Source organism: Artibeus jamaicensis, unplaced genomic scaffold (assembly GCF_021234435.1).
Source record: "Artibeus jamaicensis isolate MK-2021 breed Jamaican fruit bat unplaced genomic scaffold, CSHL_Jam_final contig_373, whole genome shotgun sequence".
Lineage (NCBI taxonomy): Eukaryota > Metazoa > Chordata > Mammalia > Chiroptera > Phyllostomidae > Artibeus > Artibeus jamaicensis.
Window position 1 is genome coordinate 8,997,995 of NW_026521807.1, and position 18,380 is coordinate 9,016,374.

At 36.0% G+C, this 18,380-nt stretch overlaps 1 long non-coding RNA gene across 1 annotated transcript in view; it reads right to left on the reverse strand.

Moving 5' to 3' along the window:
- The window catches only part of LOC128627294 (uncharacterized), a 79,488-nt gene continuing 61,108 nt past the window's right edge, over positions 1-18,380 (reverse strand). The window contains exon 3 of the long non-coding RNA XR_008391463.1: positions 1-432. This is a non-coding gene — a long non-coding RNA (uncharacterized LOC128627294). The remainder of the gene's footprint in view (positions 433-18,380) is intronic.

Sequence of the window (18,380 nt, forward strand, 5' to 3'; positions counted from 1 at the left end):
TTCTCTGTTGTTATTTTTCTTGATTTACTTCTCTCAATTAAACAGCATTAACAGGGGGGAAAATCCCAGGGAAGGAAGGAAGGAAAGAACAAAGGAAGAAAGGGAGGGAGAGAGAAAGGGAGGGAGACTGGCCAGAGTAGGGGTGAAGGTGAGGAAAGAAATGGGAAAAGTGGGAAAAGACCAGAGTTGGCCCGAAAGGGCAGGAGGGCCCTTGAGCCCATAGCTCACATTCCCACAGAGCTTCAAATGTATATATTTTAATGTTCTCTCCAAATGAAGTTTTAAATCAGACATCATATTTTTAAAATTAAAGTATTGACTTGATAAATAGAAATATTGAAAATATGCCATAGTCTCTAATGCATTTCAAAGTTTCTTGTGTTGTCCTTGTCCTCTTTCTCTTTCTTTTTTCTCCTTTTTTAAAACAGGAACCTAAAAAAAAAATGGAAGTGCTCAGGACCTGTTTTAACTTTACAGACTCTATATTTATAGCATAATGTACTAATGTTCTTAAGTAAATTTTTCCACATCATATATTGGCAAAAACTAAAACAAAATCAGAGCTTTGAAGAAATCTTCCATTTTTCTTCAGGTCTTCCATCAGCTCTGGAAAAACCGTATTAGAGAGTGGGACTAAGAGGTGGAGAAAATTAAGTAAATTACAACTTACATCAAGGAACCACACATAGTAATGAATAGTGTGGAGTTCAAATTGAGTGGGGGAAATAGCTGATTTACTATGTTTTAAGATATTAAGTTCAAAAAGAAGGCCCAACATAAACAAGAACATTTTGATATACCACTACACATTTCACCTTAACAAACTGATTTTGCACTTATTTACTATAATTTATCTGTTGCTTTTCATCATGGTCAGATAAAAAGAAAAGCTGGTCTGAAACTGATAAAAGAAAATGTTAGCAGATGTAGCGGCAGAGAGGCCTACATTTCAGAGTGAAAACCAAGTTTATACTATATCATAGCATTTCACCAGGGACACACAGATTTTCTCATTGCTTATAGCATGAAATCCTGTAACTTTAAAAAGAAACACAAAAACTTGTTTTATTTTTTTCCAAAGACAGTTACAGAAGTTTGCGTGTTTTGCATGTACCTCGTGTTGCGTCAAAGCAACATTTCTACACACAGAGCCTCCTGTCCTGATAGTATATAACCATGCAGTGCATGGCTGTGTATCTGCAGTGCAGTGTTGGTTCATCAGGTGACACTTTGTACACTCATCACTTTAAGCAACAAAATGATGAGTCAAACCAGAACTGTTTTTGTCAAGGCAATTTTTTTAAAATACGGACAGTGTTTTCATAAAAGAAATCTTAGGTGGTTTACATGTCTGTAAATGGTAATAGTAATATTTTCAAATAATGCTTTCCAGTGCTCCAACTGGGGTTAATTCAACTGGCTCCAGGAATGAGGATGGAGTTGCTCAACATGACTGTAAATTAGGGAAGATGCTGAAGTTATCAGGACTGAGAGTCCTCCCTGCTTCCCTAAGGACAAATGTCACAAGTATGCTTCTCTAGTAAAACTGAGCATAACTTGCTTTTAATTAATTTTGTTCAGTTTTGGTTTAGAGGTAACAACCCTTCCACTATTCATCCCTGGTCAAATATGTCAGGAAGCAGTATTTAGTTATGAATAAAGTTTTCAAAAATCGATGTGCTCTAGAAGCAAACATCGTTGATTTGGGATCAAATTGATTTGATTTGCCTTCCTGTTACACACTTTCCTGGCTTACAAGAATAGTAGAAATTGATCTTAGGCCTCAGCACAAGGATTAGGTTACATAATACTTAAAACTGATAAATTTTACCTATTTTCTTCAGATACATGAAAGCACAAATTTTGTCAAAAACTCATCTCTGACAACTAGAGCGCAGGTGGCAAACACAAGGCCCGCAGCCCAGTCTGGCCCTCCACCTTGTTTTTACCTCTCAGCAGCGCCGAGCTCTTGCTTAACTCCTAAGGAGTAGTCACATTTATACAGCTCGAAAATTACATTTGGCCCCTTGAAGGCAACCTCGAGGCTGATGTGGCCCCGGTGAAAATGGGTCTGACACCCTGAACTGGAGCAAACTGCTTAACAAGGTATTTTTGTGCATTAACCCTTAGCTTTAATTTACTTTCTCCCTTGCTTGCTTCTTACTCTAATTTTCTCATTTATTTTGTTATGTTAAAATAAAATACATTTTATTATTCAACAAATATATAGTGATTCAAAAAATTTATTCATACAGTAAGATCAAAGGTAGAAATAAAAAGACCCTTTCCCAACAAGCTTTCCAATCCTACCCCTAAGCAGTAATACTGTTCACCATTCTAATTTACCTCTCCAGAATTCATCTATGCATTTATAATATGTGTGTGTATAAAATATTTACTAACAATGGGATCACATAGTACATATTGTACTGTGATATGTTTTTATATTTATTAAGCATCTTCCAAATATTTATATTTCTATATCACTTTTTAAGTTAGCTACTTAGTCTTTTGTGGTATAGATAGACTATAATGTATTTAAGAAATCCCCATTCAAATATTACAGGTTTTTATTTTTCAAATAATTCTGCAGTGAGTATCTTTGTATTTAAGTTGTTATTTCAATTCTATAGTTATAGAATTCTACATTGAGATTTGGTTTACAGTGAGATTCTATATTAATAGCAGGAAGTAAAATAAAAGGAAGCTTTAGCCCGGAAAAACCAAGTGGTAAACATATAAGGAGGGAAAAATCAGGGTTTCTTTTTAGCTTCTATACTTGTTATTAATAACAGTGATGGCTCTCAAACTAGAAAAGGTAAAAATAAAGAAAATACATTGCAAAGGAATTCAATAAAATCTTTCTCCACATTTACTGGTTTTGATACTCAGAGAGCCAGTGACATTTTCAGCAAGTATCAGAAAAAGGATCTGAGGTGCAGGACTGAAAGCTCCGGTCAGAATTTGGAGTTTATAGATTCTTGACCCTTATTTCTCAAACGATTAAGACTGAAATTGCTTGTCGCCTTTTCATTTGATAATAAATGGAGGTCAATTTTGATTCCAAGTTTCTCTTTGGAGTTAATAAGCACAATAAATTTGAAAAACAGAATGGCAGAAATATATACTATTGATAAATGATTGTCTTAAATTAATCCATAAGAACTCCAAAAAATGCCTGCTCAAACTAAACTAAAAGCACTCGAAGCCCTAAAGATTCCATTGGTATAGTGCTGTTTTCTTTTACCTGGGGCCCTTTGCAAGGGCCCACTGGCATGCGAATCAATTGTCGGACCTCAGTCTTTCCTTCCCGATGATGAGGCTTTTTTCAGGTCTTTCCTAAAATTCAACTACCTGATGATGAGCCTTTTTTCTGGTACTGGTGTGCACTAAGTCCTTCCTTATTTGCCCTTTCTAAATCACCCAGTTTGGACTTTAGCAAACAAAAATACATGCACCTCATCATTTCGCCCATCCTACATGCTGCCATGTGCACTGCCCCAAATTGTAACGACTTCTGGAAAGAAGGGGGGAACCCCTCCAAAGGGCAATCATGATTTTGGTGTTTTGGCACTTTTTGATGGCCAAACGATTTTCAATTATTTGAATAAAACTGAAGGAGACCTAATAAAGTATTCAACTAATAGTTTATTAAAAAATAATTTCAGATGAGAAGCCACTATAGGATTAATGCATAGATATCCATTGGTTTATTTTTGATAACATTAAAACTATAAAACAAAAAAAACAGGAATAGAATTGCTTACTAATACTCATTAAAGGGAACAATATAAACTTTCTTACTATTGAAAGAAAGTCTGTATGTATTATGATTTCTCATCTACAAAATGAAGGAATGTAATTTCATATTAGATTTCGTGTACTATCTTCTACAAACACTGTTTATTTCCCTGAATGCATAGAGACATTTTGATTACATCATTATTGAAATAGCCAGTTCAGTAACTGTTCTAAACATGGAAATATAACTAATTAATATGATTTGACAGTAATAATAAAAATGTCACTGATTGAAAGCTTACTCCGTCAGCTGCTATATTTGATTCTACTTGCATTTTCATTTAATCACCAAGTTAAAGATATTACCTTAAACATATTTAAGGTAATATTATTAAACATAATTTCTTGTATTTTTCTCCCAGGACATTTCTTCCTTTCAGCAAGGATTCATCCAGGCTTTTGCTGTCTTTTTTTTAAATTTTTTTATTGATTATGCTGTTACAGTTGTTCTATTCCCCCTTTCATTCCCCTCCACCCTACCCCCCCATCTCCACCATTACCCCCCTTTAGTTTATGACCATGTGTCTCAAGTCCTTTAGATTCTATATTTCCCATGCTATTCTTGCCCCCCCATCTATTTTCTATCTACTGTCTATGCTACTTATTTTCTGTATCTTCTCCCCCCATCTCCTCCTCCCACTCCCCTGTTGCTAACCCTCCTTGAGACCTTCATTTCTATGTTTCCACTCCTGATCTAGCTGTCCTCAGGCTCTTGCTGTCTTACTTCAAGAGTATTGGTCGGTGTTGCAAGGGTTAAAGCAGAAGTTATTGAACAACAGCCTCATCTCTCCACCTGTTTCTAAAAAACTAATTCATGTAAAAGATTAAGCCAGTTCATTTCAGATAGGGATAGGAGAGAGACCAGTCTTTGGAAAGTAAAAGGAAATTTGGGGAGAATAGACAAAAATGCAGAGAGCTGTGAAAATAAAAGTTTCCTTCAGACTTTAGAAGAATGTGTGTACAAGATGGTGAGCGTTATGCTCCTGTGTGCAACCTAGGGAAAGAACAGGACTTCAGAAGGGGCGGCTGCAAGGTGCAGCCATGGAGGCTAGACAACTGGCCAAAGCTTTTAGCCCCACCTCCATCTGACGTTATCTCCAACAACCATGCCCAAGCTAAGCACTAAAATAGCAAGAAAAGCCTATTTTCTAATGGATCACATGGAAGTGGACAATTTTTTTGTAGTTGTGACCATGATATAGGGAAGACTGGAAAATCCAGCTTTACTTTCAAGGTATCTATAGGATGAAAGCGCTTTGGTGCGTTCTTGTGCAAATGTAATAAGATAAATGCTGCTCTCCTTCCAACCCCACCAAAATCAAGATGATCATTACATTACTACTCACCAGCTTGGGCATTGGTGCCCCTGGATTAGATTTAAATTAATTTAGAAAACAAAAGTACTATGGCATTTCATATAAAAAATACAAGATAGCTATTATAACAGATAGCTATATTATAGTTAGATAATATTACAAGAGATAACTACTACAATTTCTATTTTCCAGATAATATGGTAGCCTTCTGTACTTTTACTAGGTATTTTTTTATATTTATTTACCTTTAGAGGGGAAGGAGAGGTGGAGAGAAACATCAATGTATGGTTGCCTCTAGTGCGTCCCCTGCTGGGAACTGGCCTGCAGGGAATAGGCCTGCAACCCAGGCATGTGCCCTGACTGGGAATTGAACTGTGATTCTCTGGTTTGCAGGCCTGCGCTCAATCCACTGAGCTACACCAGCCAGGGGTAACTGGGTATTTTTTATTCTCCTCCTGAGTGTGGGGTAGGTTTCTACCTCCCTCCTCCGATAGGCATTGCCATGTGACTTGTTAGCCCAGTCACATGAGTGCAAAGGTATGCATCACTTCCAGGTGTAAGCTGTTATCGTGTTTACCATTCCCACAGAGTTTTCTCTCCTCTCTGCCCCTGTAATTGGCAACACTTCAGATGGTGTCTATTCTGAGGCTTGAGTTCTGGAGTGAGGACAGCATGGAGACGGTCCACCATCCCCCACAAAGACATGAAATGTGAACAAAATGTAAGTCATTTTGATTCAAAACTTCAAAATTTGGGGGCTTTCAATAGGGCATAAACTGGTTTGTTCTGACTAGTGCAACAATGAGCCTGAGAGTTAAGTAATTTGTGTATATTTCTTGGTGAATTCATGTTAATTTCAAATACAACTTTTCTTTCTATGTGGTCAGTTAAATATTGAATAAATATTTATTAGGTACCTACTAAGGACACACCCTGTTAAGGAACTTCAGAACTGGATGTTGAACGATTTAGATGGGTTCTTTCCATCAAGGAAGCTACTCACAGTCTGCTTAACCATTGTTCAAGAATTTGACCAAGAGCTTACACGAAGTTTATAATTTTTAGAGGGGATAACACTTGTTCATCTCTAGACTTTGGGGACTACTTTTTCCCCATGTTTCTTAGAGTTTAATCACAGCTGTTGCTTGATCACATCTGCAAGTTGTTTAAATACTCTGGGATATAATTTATCTGGGCCCGAAGGCGTGAATTAATTTAAAGCCGAAAAGTAGTCTCTCATTATCTCTGCACCTCTCTTGCACTTCAATTCCCTACTAATAATGTTTATTCTAGATTTGCCAGCTTGAAAATTATTTCCCTTGATGGAGAAAAAAGAAACAAAGCAGAATACGAATGAATCTACTCTCTCTGTGTTGTGGCTTAACATTACATATTTTGTCATAAATTGCAAAATTTTTGAGGGGTATGGGTTGTTTTGAGCAAATGTCTTCTGAAGTATAGCCAAGAAATGTTACTTATCTGGAATAAAGACCGGCTAATAACCAGTGAAGCTGAAACTAAAATTTTATACATAGGTGTTCAAATTGCCGAGCTAACTTGATGAGATTAATCTGTGTTTGGGAGAACTCAGTGGAGGAGCACCTGGGATGTTTTAAGTTCAGTTTAACACTCCAGCTAAATACAGTAGTTTTAGTCTGAGGCAGCCTCAGGTAGCACTTCCTCATTTTAATGAGCACAGAGTAACAAGTTTAGATAAAATCTATGAAGCACCTTTTCTGTGTTCAGCCCTGTTACTATATGGTTGCTATTACTCCAGCATGGAAACAATGGTTTAAAGTGTCTCCAGAATATGGTAGAATTCAGTGCTCTCTTTTATAAAAACGTTGTGTGCACTGTTTGGGCCAAGTAAAGCTTCATTCCTCTCAATGGATTGATTGATTTGTTGATTGATAACTTCATCAGATTTTTGTACAAGGTCCTCAGTGCTGGCCTTTGATTCTGCTTGATGTCCTTTCTTATTGTACTTAATCTATTTAAGAGCCCTTGTTATTTGGCATCAGAACTTTCAAATGTTCCAGGTCTTTGTAAACTTCCTTTGGCTTTTCTCCATCTTTGGTATTCTTGCATCTTCACAACTTTAACATGTGAGCGCAGGATACATTCAGCAATGAAGATTTTATCTTTGATTAACAAATTTGGTCAGGATATCACATTAAGTTTATAGTGAGTTAATCTCTGATTTTTTCTGACTATATTCCAGTATGTATTTGTGTGTGCATGTATGCATATATGTGTGCATTGGGTTGGCAAAAAAGACCATTCATTCTTTTTCCATACACTGGGTTAGTAGTGCTTAATTACATTTAATTTTATTTGACACAATTCTGGTAGATTGTGACAGTCGTCATATCAGAGTGCATTTAAAAATTCTTATCAAAATTGGTGAATTTTTGTATAGCCATTTTAATATTGAAGATGGAAGAAAATAAGCAATATTTTTAGCATATTATGCTTCATTATTTCAAGAAAGGTAAAAATACAGCTGAAATGTGGATAAAGACTTGTGCAGGGTATAGAGAAGATGCTGTGACTGATCAAACATGCCAGAAGTGGTGTATGAAGTTCATGCTGGAGATTTCTCACTGGACAATGCTCCATGATTGGGTGGACCAGTTGAAGTTGATAGCGATCAAACTGAGATATTAATTGAGAACAATCAACATTATACCATGCAAGAGACAGCCCACTTACTCAAAATACCCCATCAGTAAAGTTATTGGTGAAAATGAAAAACGTGTTTTTACAGAAAAAAATAAATTGATTTTTGAACAACATAATGTGTCTGTACGCATGTATTTATCTGATCCTCAACTAAGGATGTGTTTTTTAGTTGCTTTTAGAGAGAGAGGAAAGGTGAGAAGAAAGGAGAGACAGAATCAGTGATGTGAGAGAGAAACATTGATAGGTTGCCTTCTGTCTCCACGCAGACCAGGGTGAACCCACCACCTAGGTAGGCGCCCTGACTGGTAATTAAATTCACAGTCTTTCCATCACAAAATGACACTCCAACCCATGCAGTCACACCAGCAAGGGCACCGACCACATTCTTTACAGAACTTCTGACCCAATGTACAATCCCATCTATCTCGGAACTTTGAAAATGTTTTTATAATATAAGCATGGTGTTTGGCTTTTCTCTGACTTTCACTGCTAGCCTTTTATGAATTCTAAGATGACATGGTTACTATCTCCCATTGTTTCTTTGTTGCCTCTATGTTCTTAGCCCTTTCTTGTTAGACAATAAGAAGTAAGATCAAATTTTTTTTGCTTTTTTACCTTAGAAGTCTTTTATTCTCAATCTTTCATGTGTATTACAATTATTGTGCAAACATCTCAATCAAAATCACCTGCACTGGGTGTTTAAAAGGCAGGTATGCTCCGGAGTGCCCATTCCTAGAAACAGTTACATACCGAAGCAGGGCACAGTGCAAAATGAGAGTATGAAGCCCATCGCACAAAAGTCAGTGAAAAGTCTCAACATGGTGACAGCAGACCATTGCACTGAATGTGCTGCTCTCCTGCGCTGGTCCATGAAGCCAGTCCCAGAGATCATTTGGTTAAGTTTGGAACAGTGCTAGAAGGCTGCATTGCTAGCAAGGTCATTGGGTTTTCTGCTATAGGTTGGTCTGTAGACCCCTGTTTGAAAACTGTGCTGTATAATGACCACAGCCACATGCTATACAAATTAAGACAATAATCTAGGTTGCATGCTTTCGGAAGGCAAACATTTTACTGATAGATTTTGCCTTGGTGCATATTTTCTAAAATATTTTACAAAATCATTATTTGCATAATCTGACAGAGTTTGTAATATTATTACACATGGATATCCCATCTAGTCCTCTTCCTTTTTAATCAAACAAGTGCTCTTTTCAGATGGTTCAGTCCTCAGATTCTTGGCTATATATTTTTCCTTTTTGCATGGATATAGATGAATTGATGTGGAAACATGCTTATAGTTATGGAAATTTGTATTCACATACTCCAAATAGCATATACTTCTAGACTGTTCTTTTGAAAAAGGCAAAAGAAAACAATATATTACAAACAGGGAAATTGGGGGGGAAGGGTTAAAACAAATATTAAAATGTCTCTAATGAATATAGAAATCCTAAAATATTCTTTTTTTGCTCTACATGAGTATAAAATATTTGTTTACTTTTAAATCATAACATTTTTAAATTTAAAAACTATACATTTTTTAAATTTTTATGTTTGAAAACTATATGTTTTTAAATGTTAGATACATAGAGATATCTTGGTCAAGCATAAAATAAATATACGAATATGACCACCTATGAAATCATACTTACCAATACATACTAATAGTTTTCTTTTTTATTTTCAAAAATTTCAATACAACTGTTTAAAAATCTTTTACTGTTGGTTATAAATACATGGGAAAATTAAAAAGTAAGTAACACTGACATTTATTTATTACAATGCAATTTAAAACACTCAGATTCAAGCTTTCTTTGATCAAACTTTTATTGCTTCTAGATTTTATTTTTTATTTTTATTTTCCATTACAGTTTGCACTTAATATTATTTTTTATTAGTATCAGGTATATGGCCTCCTGGTTAGACAGTCATGTACTTGACAGAGTTGTCCCCCAGTGTGTCCAGGAACTGCCGGGCGCCATCCATAGTTACTACAATACTGTCGACTGCATTCCCTGTGCTGGACTGTGCATTCCCAGGAGGATCCTGTAACTCCCGATCTGTACTGCTCAGTCCCTTCACCTTTTTCACCCAGCCCATCAAACCTGTCCCCTCTGGCAGCCATTAGTCTGTTCTCTACATCTGTGACTTTGTTTCTATTTTGTTTGTTCATTTATTTTGTTCTTTATATTCTACATATATATAAAATCATAGGGTGTTTGTCTTGCTCTGTCTCATTTCATTTAACCTAATGCCCTCTAGGTACCTCCAATCTGTTACAAATGTGAGATTTCATTTCTTATGGCTTAGTGATATTCTGTTGTATGTATGTACTATAGCTTTTTTATCATCTCATGTATTGGTGGGTTCTTGAGTGTATGTTATTCATTAAGTGGACGTAATACAAATTGTAAGAGAGGCATCGTTGTTTGCTGTTTGTCACTGGATCATATTGCTTAAAATAGAGAAAACAAAAGCTCCTAGGTCCTCATTATTTAGTACAAGATTTAGAAAAACACTATTGGAGGATCAAGTCATAGGCTCATATCTGTTTACTTTATAAGATTACAAAAGTCAATGTGTCACCGACAACCTCTAACCTGGTCAATACCCCCTATTCAAACTTAGGAAAGAGACATTTGAACTCTGGGAATCTCACTGGCTATGAAGGTGTTATTGTCAATTTGGGGGCAATGTGTATTTTAAAAAATATACTATAATAATGGTCATTGTATTCCTGTGAAATCTACACCATTATAACTATAAAAGATATTGCAGACAATGTTGCTTCCTGAATGTAAATTCTGCAAGCATTGGGTTCATATCAGAAGTAATCATTTGGTTTAGCTAGGATTTTTTTATTAAATTCTATCTGATATACAATATTAGTTTCAGGTGTATAACAGTGGGTCTATACTTACATATACCTTATGACATGACCACCACGACAAGTCTAGTAACCATCTGTCACTGTAGAAAGTTATTAAGAAATTATTTCTAAAGGTTAAAAGTTATCTTACACTGCTATTATTTAAAGTAAATTACTACTGTATTTCCTGGACCAGCTTCAGGAACCTAACATTGTATTCTTTTAAATTTTACTTTTCACATAAAATAATAGACTCACTATTTCTCAGAAGCATGAAGAAGTTTTTCTTTCTAAATATAAAAATGAATTCACCAGTAAAACATTCTTTCTTTAAAGCGTGTTTTCTTTATTACTTCCACATTTAAGATGATATCATGGGAGGGACAGTTATTGCCTTGTTCATTTTGATTTATTTGGCTCCACACCTCCCTACCTTGCTAATGAAAAATAAACTGTTCTACATGGGTCATTTATGATGTGTTTTAATAAGATGCTTTTTGTATTTCCAGCCTGCAGCATAATATATTAGTTTAAAACCACCTCGTAGGAAAGAATTTGTCTTTTTTTTCAGTTCTGTATTTTAATCTAGTGGGTAACTTAAAACAAAGATATATTTATCAGCATTATAAGGACTGTAAGATTCAAAGGACAAATGATGGATAGTGTCAAAATACAACTTTTGCTTAGTGATGGTTTCCTACTTGCTAATTTCCCGTGAGTCCTGCTATGTGCATGAAATCTTACTCTTGCTCACTGTATCAAACTGTCCATATGTTCCCTGCTAGGGCAGACTAGTTACTCACCAGTAGGTCAGGTGACTACCTTATTTCAACAGAAATGTGTAAATGTGGGCACTTTCCCACTAAAGGAGCAGATGTCTATGAGCATAGATTTAAGACACCATGGAATTTTTGCACAGACAACTTCTATCACACAAAATATAAATTTATACTGAATGTCCTCCAAGAAAAGTAAAATGACATATTAGCCAATTAACAGGATCATTTTGTACCATGGTCTGTTGTTATCAATATGGATGAGGCCAGAAAATGGTTTCTCTGAATATGAATCTTGACTTTACATTGAATGGAAAAGGATACATAATAGTTTAGTGGCAAGACTTTATCATCCCCGTGGAGTTAGCTTTTATATAAGTAGCTCCATCTTCATCCTTAGGCCAAGAGTTGATTCTAGGCCCATAGTGGATGGCTCACTACCATCCTTTTTGTTCATATGTGAGCCAATATCGTTAGATGGAAAGACTGTCAGAGCAAAAACCAGAACACAGAGCCACACACTCCTGGGGCACAGGCTGCTTCAGGCCAGGCTGGGACCGAGGGCTGTGCATGGAAGGGAGATGTCGGGGCCTCTTGTCTCTCAGAGGATTACTGACAACCGCATCTAAAAACATGCCGGGACCATGTGAAAGACCAGGCAGTTGCTGGGTTTGTTTTGTGTTGGTTTTAGGTTTCTGCATCAAATGTGTGAAAATTTAAAAGACAAAATTGTGTGTGTTAGACAATATGATAATAAAGATGAAAGAGAAATATCAGGTTAATTGGTTAGAAGAAGGAGTCTTAGCTTTCTCTTTCTGAGTCAGTCTAGAACAGGCCTTGGCAAATTATTTTGTCAAATGTATTTTTATAGCCAAATTAAATGGGAGAAACTGATTTTTCACTTTCCAAAAGTCACACAACTTTCATTAGTGCCTGTTTTCGCTAACCAAAAGAAATCTAAAGAGGATTTTCACCTTTAGGAAGAAAAGCCTTTACAATACTAACACAGGTCCTTTGTAAAAGCAAAGTGGCATAATACAAACTTTTGGAAAGAGGGAAATATATATAACACAAAAATAGCACAAATACAATTTATATTCTTACACCAATTCACAGGAACTAATTACAGCTATTTTAACTTACATGGCTCATTTAATGTTTGTTTTATTTTAACTTTGTGTTTTTTTTCTTTATGTACATGCCATGCCCATTTTTAAAAGACATTGGTGCAGTCAAGGTCATAGACAACAAAAATATTTATATATATTAACTAAAGACTGTAGTAAGTCAGTCCTCATTTAACATTGTCAACAAGTTCTACGAATTTAAACAAAACAATAAATAACAAAACCAATTTTACCATAGGCTATTCATAAACAAGAGTTAAGTTTCTGTGGAATCTCATCAATGGTATAATGAAATGACATTGGATGAAATGAAGTTAGTCAAGTACCTGCTCATATGGTTTTTATTCCACTCTTTCTCTTTAGGCACACTTGTAGAAAATCTTTTTAAGCATTAGTAATTCAAAACTTAGTTTCAAGCAGTCTGCCTACTGTGTTCTGATTCCAGTAAATACAGATTCTATTTTTTCTTTCTTCCAAAGACCTACCAAAATAAACTTAAAGTTCATTGTTTTTTTTCCCAGATCACCCTCTCTTCCTAGGTTTTCATAGTTTCTGTACAGCTTTAAGACGTTTCACAAAGGCGAGAAACACAACAAATGAATACAAAGTATTATATGAAAAGAAAAGATATGCTCTCTCATTATTCATGAACTTTATAATTTTATTGAGAATGATTATTTGTAAAGGAGGGATTGCTTAAAGATACCCACATGAATACATGCACTATAGTTAAAATAATCTGTAATTATTTAACACTCTTTTGTAGCAAAGTGCCCCCCTCTCTGCTTTGTTGGGTTGCTATTCATTTGTCGATGTTATCAGTCGAAAGGCTCACAGATGGTCATTATAACCTGACATGCTCTGTTGTGGGAAAGCTTCATAAATTCATTAACCTTATATAAGAAGACGTAAAAAAACTAAATCACAAAATTTCCTTCTGGTCATTTTAGAAATCAATAATACCTCCCAGTAGTAATCCCTTTTGAGTATCTGACAAAAGCAGTACATATTCTGGGAATGAGTAGTCAGTTATAGGGAATTTAATACTCATGGTGATAAACAAGGAGAAAACTAAAAATCTGCTTATTTTAATTAGTATGGCAGCATTAGAGAAGGCCAGACCGCCAGAGCAGTGGAAAGAGCAGCCTTGACAGCAAATACTATGTGAAGGAGAACAGCTACATTTGTAAAGAATTCTCAGAATTGAAACTGTAAAAATCAATGGCAGCAGTAAACTAAAGAACTAACTCTAGCAATGCACAGCATGAAAAGACCTCTAAATACAAAAGCGAACAATGCTATCATGTTTGGAGAAGGATATCAGCTTTCTGATGTGCTCTCTCCTAGAGACAGTCTTCTTTTTTGTATCATAAAAGAGATTGTCCCCAAGCGCAAAGCAACACATATCCATAGTTTTGAATTGAGTCTGGGACTGATATTTTACCACTGTCTGTGAATTCAACATGCTTGATGACTGAGTGCATAGAAATAATCACGAGGAACCTGATAGTCTTGATCTTTGCTAATATGCAACCAACTCAATTCCTCAATATGTGATATAGAGAAACATAAGAGTATTGAGTTGACATAAAGTGCCTCAAAAGCAAAACAAGATCATCATGGCAAATTATTTATTTGAAAATAATGCTGGATGGAGAGGACACGTTTTACTTGGGGCCCCGTAGGTGATAAGCAAATGGTTGATTTGACTGTGACAATTGTGTCATTTTGCAAATACTTGAAAAATGTCTCAGGAATGTTATGAAAGGCTCTACATTTGTAGTTGCAGCAGGATCTTAATTTTAAGGCAAATTCTTTTTGAAATACAGTTTAATTTCTCAGTTTACCCCAACTCAGGATTATGCCAATTCTTAAACTGCTTCCTAATTTAAAAATAAATTAAAGTGAAATCAATATAAATGTATTTAAATATCTAGTAATTAAAAAAATTTAAGTAATCAGAATGAACAGATTTGAACTGAAAGAGAAAAAGAAGAGCAGGCATATATAGAGAGAGAGAAAGGACGAGGCGGGGAAACCAAGATTTCTTGAAAATACACACTCCATGAAGGCGGGCAGAGAAGAAGTGGTTATCTGGCAACTCACAGAAAACTTTCCTTGTTTTGATTTTGGCAAATATACAGGGATCCAGCTTGCTCTCCCCAGCCCCGGGTCTCACTCTCACCACATCTATGATTTGCCCTTGACCCTGGAGACTACCTCCCCTCATGCTTCTCAGCTTCATTCCCTTTTTGCTTTTCTCCATTTCTCCCTTATTGGTAGAAGACATTTCATGATATGTATACATGGAAACTTTGGCATCCTTCATCTGGCTCAGTGGCATATGCCGTTTTACATACCTTGCCAACATCATGGGACAGTGTTTGTTCTAAGAGCCATGTGCTGCCTTTCTGTTGGAGAAGCAGGAGCCAGCTTGTCTGCAAAGCTGAGTTCCAGTCTAGACTCTCATTGTCTTTAGCTCTTTGACCTTGGACCATCAAGTCTTCATTCCTTCTCTCTGAGGTGATTGTATTAGATTACGAAGCGAGCTCTATCCAATGAAAATTTAGTCCAACCTTCCCATTTTAGGGATAGGGAAGTTAAGCCATAAAGAGAGTTATCAACAGTCAACCATATTTATTTTGTAGAAGTGATTATTTGTGCTTATATTTGGGGCTTACACAAAATTGTTTCTATAGATTTTTATAAGTATAATATAAAACTATTGAGTATCCCCCTTTAAAAATAGCAAATATTAACCTTTTAAAACTATTATTTCAAATAATACCTATGTATACTATACTACCAACCCAAATCTTCTCAAGGTTGTTTTTCTTTTAGATTGGAGAATAAAATAAATAATTCAGTAGTATAATTTGGAGGCTTGGGGTTTTTACTGCAGATTGAGTTATCTGGGGAAACAGGAGTGGCTGGAATTGCAAACTTTCTGGCATAGGCAAACCAGGGGTAGTTCGGCCACTGTTATAAAATGACCATATATATATGTATTATATGCTTTGTTTATTTTGTTAATGGCAGGATAACAAAATCCCCAGGTTTGGAAATATTAGTTATTCTATTTTGTAGGATTCAATTTTATACACATGAAGTTAAATGCATATACACATTTACATTTATTCAGGTGTATTTATTCCCTAATAATTAACTTTATCAAATGTCATTTAGACATAAACTGGTGATGACTTTTTCTAGCACAAGTTTAATATTTAATTGCAAGAAGTTCTCTGTTAAGGGCTAGAAGAAACTCAAAATAGAAAAAGAGCTCTTGGAAAAAGAAGTACCACAGAGCCTGACTTATCTATGTTACCTATCCTCATTAACATAATTAAAAGGAGAAATTATTTTTGGTGAAGAAAAACAACCAAAGTTCATCATATGAGGAACTTTCAAAACTGCATTTTATTTTAAAAAAAGTTTCCTGAAGTTGAGACAGACATGGTAGAGGGTACTTTTGTCGACAAAAACTAACTTGCTATTATTATGATCTATGACTATATTTCATAATACAACCTGTGCTATTTGAGATTTGCCCTTTAGTATTTCTACATTGCACATATTGTGTGTGTGTGTGTGTGTGTGTGTGTGTGTGATGTTTGTGCAATGTTAGTGGCAGCTGGCAAATAAAAGCAATTTATATCTTAAATGTATGAGGTTCCCAGTTCATTTCCAAAGTACTGCCCTGCTGAATTTTCCTGGTAAATATCGCCCCCTTCAGTTCATTCCGAGGATGTTCATGGTAGTAAATAGAGAAGACAATCTCCCTGGGCTGTTAAACTTGGCCCTAGGAAGGCTCCCAGATCCCACAGCCAAATCCACAGGAAGCTGTCAGGACCTCATTACTCCCACGCACAGCGTGGTTCTTTCCCAAGCGTTATTTCCACATTAGAAAAGCCTTCGCTGTGTCCGAGGAAACCAGAACCAAAACCAATGTCCACATAAAGGAAATCTTTGACCATTAAATTGCCTTTAGTGACAGGGAATGATTTTGAAACTTGTGTAAACATTTTAAAGATATCATATGGGCCTATTTAAATTAATACAAATAAAAGAATTATATACATGGAAAATATAGAATATATAAATATCTTTCCCAAAGGCCATTTAAGGTAGAGGCTAAGATTGTGAGAATCCTATTGCTTTAGGGGCAGAGAGGTAGGTAAGACTGAGAGCATTGAACTCAGCCAGCCTTCATTATTGCCTTAATATGTTTAGTGACACTGAGTTATTTCCAAGTATTCTGTGTATCAAGGAAGCCAGGGTATTACAGAAACTACTTCTGGTTTGTAGGAGGGCTGAGTAGAACTCCTGAGAAAATTTCGGTTAAAAAAAAAACTGCTATTGTAAAGAATATATAATTGGGTATTTTGTTTTTAAAAACTATTAATCCTTTTTAACAACCAGAAAATACAATTGTAGGCATTTTGAAGTACTCTTTATAGGCCTAGGAAATTAGAGATTTCATAAAGCATTCCACAGACTTATACCAGCCTTGAAAGTAGTTTCCAGAAGGCTAAAGGCTCTCACACACACAATTTGTCACTAGGCAACATTGAATTGCATAAGCGCTAATTCCGTCAGCAGCTCTGCTGGTCTCTTCCTACAGAATTCAGTTTCAACAGACTAACAAAATATAAATGGTGCTCTATGTTTAATTCTAGAATTTTCCAACAAACACAGATTTTTCAAAGAAATAAAGCCAACACTGTAGACAGAGGATATTTAAATAATAGATGAATATATAGAAACTTTTATTTTTCACAACAGATACAGACAGTAGAAGGAAATGTTAAGCCACTTTGGCCTGTACCGCCTTCTATCGACTTCGATGACTTGATTATCTTTGATCACTGAGCTGGTTGCAGTTTGTCCACTGTTGCAAAATCTTTGTTATGGTGGTTTTTGTGAGGTTTTTTAAATAATAGAAAATGACAATGAATGTTCATATTATTTGTATCTGCATTTTTATTTAGGATAGCCCACAAAAGAAATATGACCTAAATTTAATATCAATGGCAATTTTTCTCTTTAAAAACCTCAATCACAAATTAATTACTTAAAAATTTATTGGAGCAACCAGAATATATAAAGAACTCACACAACTCCACTCCAGGCAGACAAAAAACCCAATTATAAAATGGGCAAAAGACTTGAACAGACACTTCTCCAAGGAGGACATACAGAGGGCCCAGAGACATATGAAAGGATGCTCAGCATCACTAGCCATCAGAGAGATGCAAATTAAAACCATAATGAGACTTCCAGCCAAGATGGAGGCGTAGGTAGACACACTGTGCCTCCTTGCACAACCAAAATTAAGGACAACAAAAATTTAGAAACAAAATAAACAACTAGAACTGACAGAAAATTGAATTGTACGGAAGTTCCAAAACCACTCATCCAGACTGGTAAGGGGAGTGGAGTCAGCAGCCAGCAAAGAGGGGTCTCAGCAAGAAAAAGTGGTGGCTGGTGGACCCGGGCATGTGGAGGCAACAAGCAGACCCAGTGAGGTGTGCAAGGCAGCTGGCTGACCATGGTCACACATTTGTGCACAGATAAACCAGACAAAAATAGGCAGAGAGACAGACCACACAACCTAGGGCACCAGCACTGGGAAATAAAGCCTAGAAGCACTGATTGAAAACATTTGTGGGGGTTGAGGTACCAGGAGAGACTTCCAGCCTCACAGGAGAGTTCTCGAAGAGACCCACGGGGTCCTAAAACATACACAAGCCCACCCACCTGGGAGCCAGCACCAGAAGGGCCCAATTTGCTTGTGGGAAGCAGCAGA